Source organism: Microtus ochrogaster, chromosome 10, assembly GCF_000317375.1.
Source record: "Microtus ochrogaster isolate Prairie Vole_2 chromosome 10, MicOch1.0, whole genome shotgun sequence".
Lineage (NCBI taxonomy): Eukaryota > Metazoa > Chordata > Mammalia > Rodentia > Cricetidae > Microtus > Microtus ochrogaster.
This window is the reverse complement of record NC_022016.1, coordinates 60,497,522-60,505,900: the sequence shown is the minus strand read 5'-3', so window position 1 is coordinate 60,505,900 and position 8,379 is coordinate 60,497,522. Positions and strand designations below refer to the sequence as shown.

The following is an 8,379-nucleotide window of genomic DNA, read 5'->3' as shown; positions in this document are numbered from 1 at the left end:
ACCCCACATCAGACAGAGGTCTGATCTCCAAAATATACAAAGAACTCAAGAAATTGGTCATCAAAAGAACAAATAATCCAATAAAAAATGAAGTACAGACCTAAACAGAGAACTCTCAACAGAGGAATCTAAAATGGCTGAAAGACACTTAAGGAAATGCTCAACATCCTTAGCCATCAAAGAAATGCAAATCAAAATAACTCTGAGATTCCATTTTACACCTTTAAGAATGGCCAAGATTGGAGTCGCCGCCAAGATGGCCGAAGTGGAGCAGAAGAAGAAGCGGACTTTCCGCAAGTTCACCTACCGCGGCGTGGACCTGGACCAGCTGCTGGATATGTCCTATGAGCAGCTGATGCAGCTCTACAGCGCCAGGCAGAGGCGACCCCTCAACCGCGGCCTGCGGAGGAAGCAGCACTCGCTGCTCAAGCGCCTGAGAAAGGCCAAGAAGGAGGCGCCGCCCATGGAGAAGCCCGAGGTGGTGAAGACCCACCTGCGGGACATGATCATCCTGCCCGAGATGGTGGGGAGCATGGTGGGCGTGTACAACGGCAAGACCTTCAACCAGGTGGAGATCAAACCGGAGATGATTGGCCACTACCTGGCGAGTTCTCCATCACCTACAAGCCTGTGAAGCACAGCCGGCCTGGCATCGGTGCCACCCACTCCTCCCGCTTCATCCCCCTCAAGTAGCTGTGGCTGTGGCCAATAAAGACTCATGTTCAGAAAAAAAAAAGAATGGCCAAGATTAAAAACACTGATGACAACTTATGCTGGCGAGGATGTGAGGTAAAGGGAACACTCCTACATTGCTGGTGGGAATACAAACTGGTAAAGCTGCTTTGCATATCAGTATGGCGATTTCTCAGAAAATTAGAAAACAACCTACCTCAAGACCCAGCAATACCACTCTTGGGTATATACCCAAAGGATGCTCAATTATACTACAAGGACATGTGCTCATCTATGTTCATAGCAGCATTATTTGTCATAGCCAGAACCTGGAAACAACCTAAATGCCCCTTGACCGAAGAACAAATAAAAAAAAATGTGGTACATTTACACAATGGAGTACTACACAGCAGAAAAAAATAAGGACATCTTGAAATTTGCGGGGAAATGGATAGATCTAGAAAACATCATATTGAGTGAGGTAGCCCAGACCCAGAAAGACAAATATCATATACACTCACTCATAAGTGACTTTTAGACATAAAGCAAAGAAAAACCAGCCCACAATTCACAACCCCAGAAAACCTAGACAACAAAGAGGGCCCTAAGAGAGACATACATGGATCTAATCTACATGGGAAGTAGAAAAAGACAAGATCTCCTGAGTAAATTGGGAGCATGGGGATCATGGGAGAGGGTAGAAGGGGAGGGGAGAGGGAGAGAGGGGAGCAGAGAAAAATGTAGAGCTCAATAAAAACAACTTTTAAAAATGACCATGAAAAACTAAGTCTTAGATATCAGCATCGCAGATGTCATCTGAAGAATCTGAGCTGGGAACAGGATGCACATGCGCAAACACACACACACACACACACACGTCTATCTACACAGGGCCAGCTGCTGCAATATTGAGCTGTGCTCATCTGGACCCTGCATCCCCTGCCTTTCTTTCCCCACTGCATCCTCACATCCTCAGCTCCCAGCCTGGTGCCCCACACTGCGAGGCGGTGAATGAGCACCAGCTCTCGGAAGGCACGCAGCCAGGGTGGGTCTTCAGGGACTCACACTAATGAATAGAATAATGGAGACTGATACAATAAGTGAAAAAATAAATATTGTCTGTAGATAAATGAGTGCTTCTGAAATGCTGGATAAATATCTTCCCTAAAGAGTTACATAATGGCTTTATAGAGGACTTTATCTTAAGAGTTTATTAAAATTGCTCTCTCTCTCTCTCTCTCTCTCTCTCTCTCTCTCTGCATTAGAAGGGGCTCAGCATTTCTTGATCTATTCCTGAGCCCCCCCCATCCTCACTCATCAGTGGATCCACACTGGAGTTGACTGTCTAGGCTCTCTCTCTCTCTCTCTCTCTCTCTCTCTCTCTCTCTGCATTAGAAGGGGCTCAGCATTTCTTGATCTATTCCTGAGCCCCCCCCATCCTCACTCATCAGTGGATCCACACTGGAGTTGACTGTCTAGGATCTGTGGCCCCACTTTTGCATGGTCCGTGCCTTGCCCTAAGCGAGTGACTTTGTGAGAACTGCCTCTGAGAATGGCAGGAGCCTTGGTGACGTCACAGGGCCCACTCACAGGGCAGTGGGGACAACACAAAGACGGGTTCCTCTGAAGAATCTCTAACATTCAGTAATCAGAGGAGCTATTCATCATCGCTATTAGCACTAGTATTTAAATAATCATTTCCTCTGCTTAGAATCTGGTGGCTGGCCAGTTAATTGAGAGGAAATATTAAAAAAGGTATTATTGATGACTTCATTTTTTTTCGCTTTTAATAAGAAATTGTAAAGTCAAGACACACAATACTTTATATATACCTCAAACCTAAAAAGTTTATGCACTGATGATTTCTGTATATTTTTAAAGCTATGGAATGGAAGATCAAAATATAAACTAGAAATAAATTGGACATCTAGGCCACAGGGAAGTGGAACCCAGTGCTCCCCTCCCCCCACCCCTACCATGCTGCCCTTCTAGGAACTCCACGTAGGTTATATCCTCAATTCTCTTCACACGGGATCAGGTGACACATGCAGTTTGGCTCATTCTTTAGTTACTGAAGATGTGCTGAGCACACTGGCAAACCACATTTGATATGCTTTCTCCTCCCCAGTCTGGAGTTCTCCTTCATTGTCTCAACTTCTGCCTTGGAGTTGAGGGACTATTCCTCGAGAAATTTCTTTGCACGTATCACACGGGACCCATTTGTCTCCCACTCCCTCTCCCAGTGTTTGGACACCAAGCACACGGCTAGGCACTTCCTTCCGACAGCTGGCCAGAAGTCCAGGCATGTAGCAGACACTTAATAAACACCCATAGAAAGGGTGATTTTCCCAGCCAAGAGGACAGAAGAGATGTGGAATCAGGAGGTGTGGCTGAAGTCTTGATTCAGCGCGGACTCTGGGCAGCTCTACCGAACCGCTTGGAGCCTCAGTTTCCCCATCTGTAAAGTGGGAATCCGTGTGCCACTCAGTGAAGCAAGGTTAGTCACGGAGTTCTTGATAGAGCTTGAAGGATGCGTGAGAGCGCTGTTGTCACGCAGATGCGGGCGCGTGGCCCAGCGAGCCTCTGGGCTCCCTTCTGGGGCTGAGCAATGGGAATGGATCCATGTGTAGAAAATATTTGCTAATTATTGTCTGCTTTGAATAATTATCTGGAGATCCTGGAATCAGCCCTTCCCACGGATCAAGCTGGCACGTCTGCTGCCGACCTTTAAGCAATCGGAGTGGGGGTAATTACAAAGCCCTGGTTTCTCTCTAAATATAGCCGTTCTCCCTCTAAAGGTCAGCTCAAGGGAGCACGGTTTGATAATTGCAAGCAATTTGATAATGAATTGGGGCAAACATTCCCAGGGGTGCAGTCAGAGGTTTCCTGTTAAAAAGACCCCAGGATAGGGGCACCTGATGGGGAGGTCTTGGATTTCTGACTCCTACTGGAGAGTATCAAAGTTCTAAGAGTAAACTGGTAACCACCCTGGAAGATGGTAGACTTTGTGGATGGTTTGTGGATGTATGTCCCTCACCCCAGGATCATGGGCTGGACCCCTTGTCTTCAGAGGGCCCGTATGGAGGGGAGGTGAAACCTGTTAGAGATGAGGCCCAGAGGTTATTAAGCCATTGGGCACATTGCCCTTTGAAGAGATTAATGCTGGTCTCATGGAGTTAGTTCCCGTGAAAATGGGGTTTATAAGAAGAGCAAATACACCCCATGTGTGTGGCATTTTCTGCGTGCAGCTATTTCTCTTCTCACTTCCTCACCATGTTGTGACACAGCCAAGGGGGCCCTTAGAGGTCAACCAGATGAAGCTGTCCGACTTGGATGTGCAGTGTCTAAACTATTAGCTAAATAAACCCAGCAGCAGAAAGTGGATTAATACTAGCAGTAACTATGGTGTTGCGTGTGTGTGTGTGTGTGTGTGTGTGTGTGTGTCCGTCCGGGGGTGGGGTACAGTCTCCACACTAGGGTTCTCAGAATCCTAGGGTTCAGAGGCTCTGCTCTACGGTCTGCTTTCAAGCCATGTGCCTCATGTGCACAGAGGAAACTGCGACCCTCTGTGGCTAGGACTCCTGAATGAAGACACCAGTGGATGAAGGTCAGGGATGACTTGGGCATAAATCTTAGTCTTGTTGTGGGAGTGTGGACCGGTTTCCTCGTGGATACTGTGGGGCTAATGAATTACCGCTCGTAAGGTCATAGGTAGACGCAGTGAGGAAATACATGGGAATCACTAGGCCAACCTCAACGTGCCTGGAAACAATGGAGAAAGTCAGGCCAAGCCACCCTCTCCTGGCCCCTTGGCTTCGTCCTGAGTGTGCCAGAATGGGCTGACATTCCTTGCAGCCCCTTCTCTCTTCTATCTGTCTGTCCCCAACCAGTATTTACACTGGGAACTTTTTTGGAGAGAAATAGCCTGAAATAAAAAGAGAATAGAGAAATCAAATTTCAGAAGAGTGAGTGGGGATGCTGCGAGATGGTGCGGTGGGTAAGAGTGTTCTCACAGAGGACCCGTGTTCTGTTCCCAGCACCCACACTGGGAGACTCATAACCTGCTGTAACTTCAGCTCCAGGGGATCTGACAGCTTCTGAGGGCGCCTGCACTCGTGTACACAACCCCTCACAGACACACGTGCATACGCATGGTCTAAAGTAAAGTGTAAAAAGCAAAGTATGAGACTTGGTGGCTGCGGTGGGAGTCAAGGCCTGGCTGCGTCCCCCTTTCCTTTACCAGACTTATCGTTCCACTTTCTCTGCGGGTCCACCTCATCTCTAAGCTCTCTCTTCACTCCGTATTTTCTGTTCAAAACTCCCCTCCCCCCCTCATTGCCTGGCGTTTCCAAAAGCTATCTTTTACTAGAAAAGTCCTTCCCGTTCCTTTAGGCTTAGCAGGACAATGTTTAATAGAGCTGAATGGCAATATTCCATTTGCCAGCAGGTGTCGCCATTGAGCACTCAATGTGCTCAAGCCGTCAGCGGCTCTCAATTAGGCACAGGTCCAGCCTGGGACAAAGCAGGCTCCTCAGGACAAAGGCTAAACACTGACTATACGGCGTGCTGTCAGCCAGTGATGGACACTGCAAGGAACGGATGGAAGCTGAGAGGAGGGCCGGGGCTCTTTTAGACAGGATGGGTAAGGGAAGCCTGGGCGTGGCTTGTGGAAATGCATTAAGGTCACACACAGGTGACAATGTGTAAGGTGTGTTACCTGAAGTCACAGGTTTTCTTTTTTATTACAAAATTGAGGGTTTTGCTTCTGAACTCTTGTCTCTTAGAGCTTAAGGGGTAGACATTAACTTATTTCTTTAGGGATCTCTCCTCACAAAGAGTTTGGTTCTGGATCCTTAGGCAGACCCAAGCACCAGGAAAGATGGTGCAATGGGCATCTTCCCTCTGGTTACCAGCTCCAGAACACCTCACGGGGGCTTCTCATACACCCTCTGTTATTTCTGGTCATGCTGAACATGGGGACATTTCATGCTCTCCTCTTGGTTCCCTTTGCCTGGGCATCTTCGCTCAGAGGGGCTGATAAAAAATGAGTCGGCCTGCTGTCTTCTGCCTTACTGCTCTTCTGCCCCCAGCGGGGTGGAAGCGGGGCTTCTCCGCCAATCTCCAGGGAGTGGGGGAGGTGGTCTGTCAGCCAGGGCACTGACAAGGTCAGAGAACAGCCTTGCCCTAAAGGTTCAGGCTCCTCCAACACAGAGACAGAAGTTTGCTGGCTATTTCTGTTTTTGTCTGAGGCAAGGCCCTGGAGGCTGTGGGCAAGTGCTGGCTTCCTCATAGGAGGGGGCTTGGTGGTGAGGAGGGAAACCGTGGGTGGAAACCCAGTTTGGATAGATCTGTATATTCAACTGTCACCTCTGACACTTGCTCAATACATCCCAGCCTCACGCTGCCAGTTCTCCCGACCACTTGTAGGCTCTGCTGAACACAAGGGTCACCGTGTGTCTGTGCCCACACACGTGTTCAAGCCCATGTCTGCCTCCTGCGGGGGAAGTGTGGGTTCTCCTCCCTTCAAGCGTGGAGGGCAATTAAGTAGCTAGTTTTTCATTTTACCCAAAGTGAACAGCGAGGCTGCCAGGCAAGAGGCAGGAGGAAGCGTTCCATTAGCTCCCGGCTGGCTTGGGAGAACTTGTCTAAAAATATGGAGGAGAAGGAGTATGAAGGGGTGTGTAGGAGGGTTGTCCCCACAATCAGGACAACTGGGGCCACCATGGTATGTGTGCCCAAAATGTCTGTGCTCAGTGCTTCATTTAACACAGGCTCTCTCCCACCCCAAGATTCCTAGCAAACTTTTCACAAATATGGACAATTTTTATCTCCCCCCTTAAAGCCCTTGAAAAGAAAAACAAAAGCCAAGAAAAGGACTCTGAATGACAGGGCATGGGAATACAATGTGAGGATTGCTGGGCGGACCAGACCAATCAGCTGTCTTTGGAGCTCTGACTTTCTGTGGTGGTCTCTGAGAGGCTGGCCGGGAGGTAAGGGGTGCCAGTGGGGTCGGGCATGCCTGACACCCAGTTAGGACTCACTCACCAGCTGACCAGTGAGGCTGCTCCCTTCCAGCTGCTTGGTGGCCACTCGGTCACAGCTTCAAGTGCAGAGAGCGCTAACTGGATACCAAATCCCAGATGACTTCCCATGGGCCCCGCCTGGCCTTGCCCAGGGTCTGGCTTGCTTTCCTGCCCCTTGCTCTATCCCTAACTCATTTTCTCAGGGATAATACTATTCCTCTCAGGCAGAAATGCTTAAAGAGCATGTGATAGAGCAGAGGCGATGTCAAGGTCAGGGTTGGGAGGAAGGAGTTGGGATTAGGTAATTGAGGGACGAGAGGCCACCAAGTTGTCATAGCACTCAAGGGGAAGGCAGAAGGTCTTTCTTTGCCTGACAACGGGCTCTTTTAGACAAGCTCAAGTCCTTGGAGAGTGAGCTTGTCACTCTGGTCCTCAGACCCTAATGTTCTGTCTCTGCCCAGGGTGGTCGTGCTAGTGATTTCAGGGAAAACACAAGGTCACAATGAGTTATGCACATGTTCTCTGGAGGGAAGTGTGTCTCGTACCCTTTCCCCAGACAACACTAGAAACATCTGCACACTGCCGTCCCTGGCGTCCAGGCTCAGGGTGGAGCCTCACTTCACTAACTCATGTGCCCAAAGCTCCTCTGATGCAAGCTGTAAGAACAGGGTATTCTGACTCTCCACTCCCTCCCTGGATGGCTGTCACCCAGCCAGGCCCTTTCCTTGCGACACTCCAGTTCCTGCAGCTGTCATGGGTGGCGTCTAGTTCTCTGCCCCACTGAGGATAAACTGGGTCAGATAACTTGCTTTGGCCATGGAACACAGACAGTGGTGACTAAGTCTCAGTTTGGAACTGAGACCCAAAGATGCTCCACTCTGTCAATTTATCTCTTTTGCACCCAGGATTGACTGTGCAATGTGCATGCTCCCGGAAGGCATATGCTTTTACCCAGAAACCCAGAATTAACCAGGGAGGAAACCTGAGCCAAGCCTCAAGCCTGGGGCAGCTTGGCCCATGTGAGTGCACTCTAGACCAAGAGTTTGAGAATGAATGGGCGTTGTGATAAAAACAATAAAAAATAAAATTAATAAAATTAAAAAACACAGAGGTAGAGAACAAAACACAGAGAAAGAGACTTAAAGGAAAAGGAAGAGGAGGGAAGCATTCTATAAATTCTGTCCTGGAGCTGAACTCGCTAGAGAAACCATCACATCCTCTTAGCAAGTACAGCACGGGGCTGGCAATCTCACAGCAAACCGGCCACTGGCTGCTCAATGGGCCACTTTCCTGCACTTCTTATGTCAACCCGATCTCCAGAGGAGCCACACACCCCCTCTCCAGAATGAGGCTGGAGAAATTAGCCAGAACTTTGTTTTCAGAACTACCCCATGGGGGACCCGAGTGGACGCAGCTCCTACTGGGGTGATGCACACTGAAGTCTGTCAAGAGGAAGCCAGGCAGAAGTCAAGACCTCAGAAGGCCAAGGGCATGCAGGATGGTTTGGGAATAGTTAAGAAGACACATGTTGACGCGGAAGCCTGAGCAGCAACTCGACACACTGCTGAGACATGGGGAAGACTCAATGATGAAGAAAGAGTTTCCTAATCAGTTTAAGCGAGCGGGCGACGGATGGCTCCTCCCCAGGAGTCTGCAGTGCAGGGAGAATGGCTGTAATTGCAGG

At 49.1% G+C, this 8,379-nt stretch overlaps 1 pseudogene; it reads left to right on the top strand.

Moving 5' to 3' along the window:
• The first annotated feature begins 256 nt into the window (after nucleotides 1-256).
• Nucleotides 257-694, top strand: LOC101979667 (annotated as a pseudogene).
• Nucleotides 695-8,379: the final 7,685 nt, after the last annotated feature.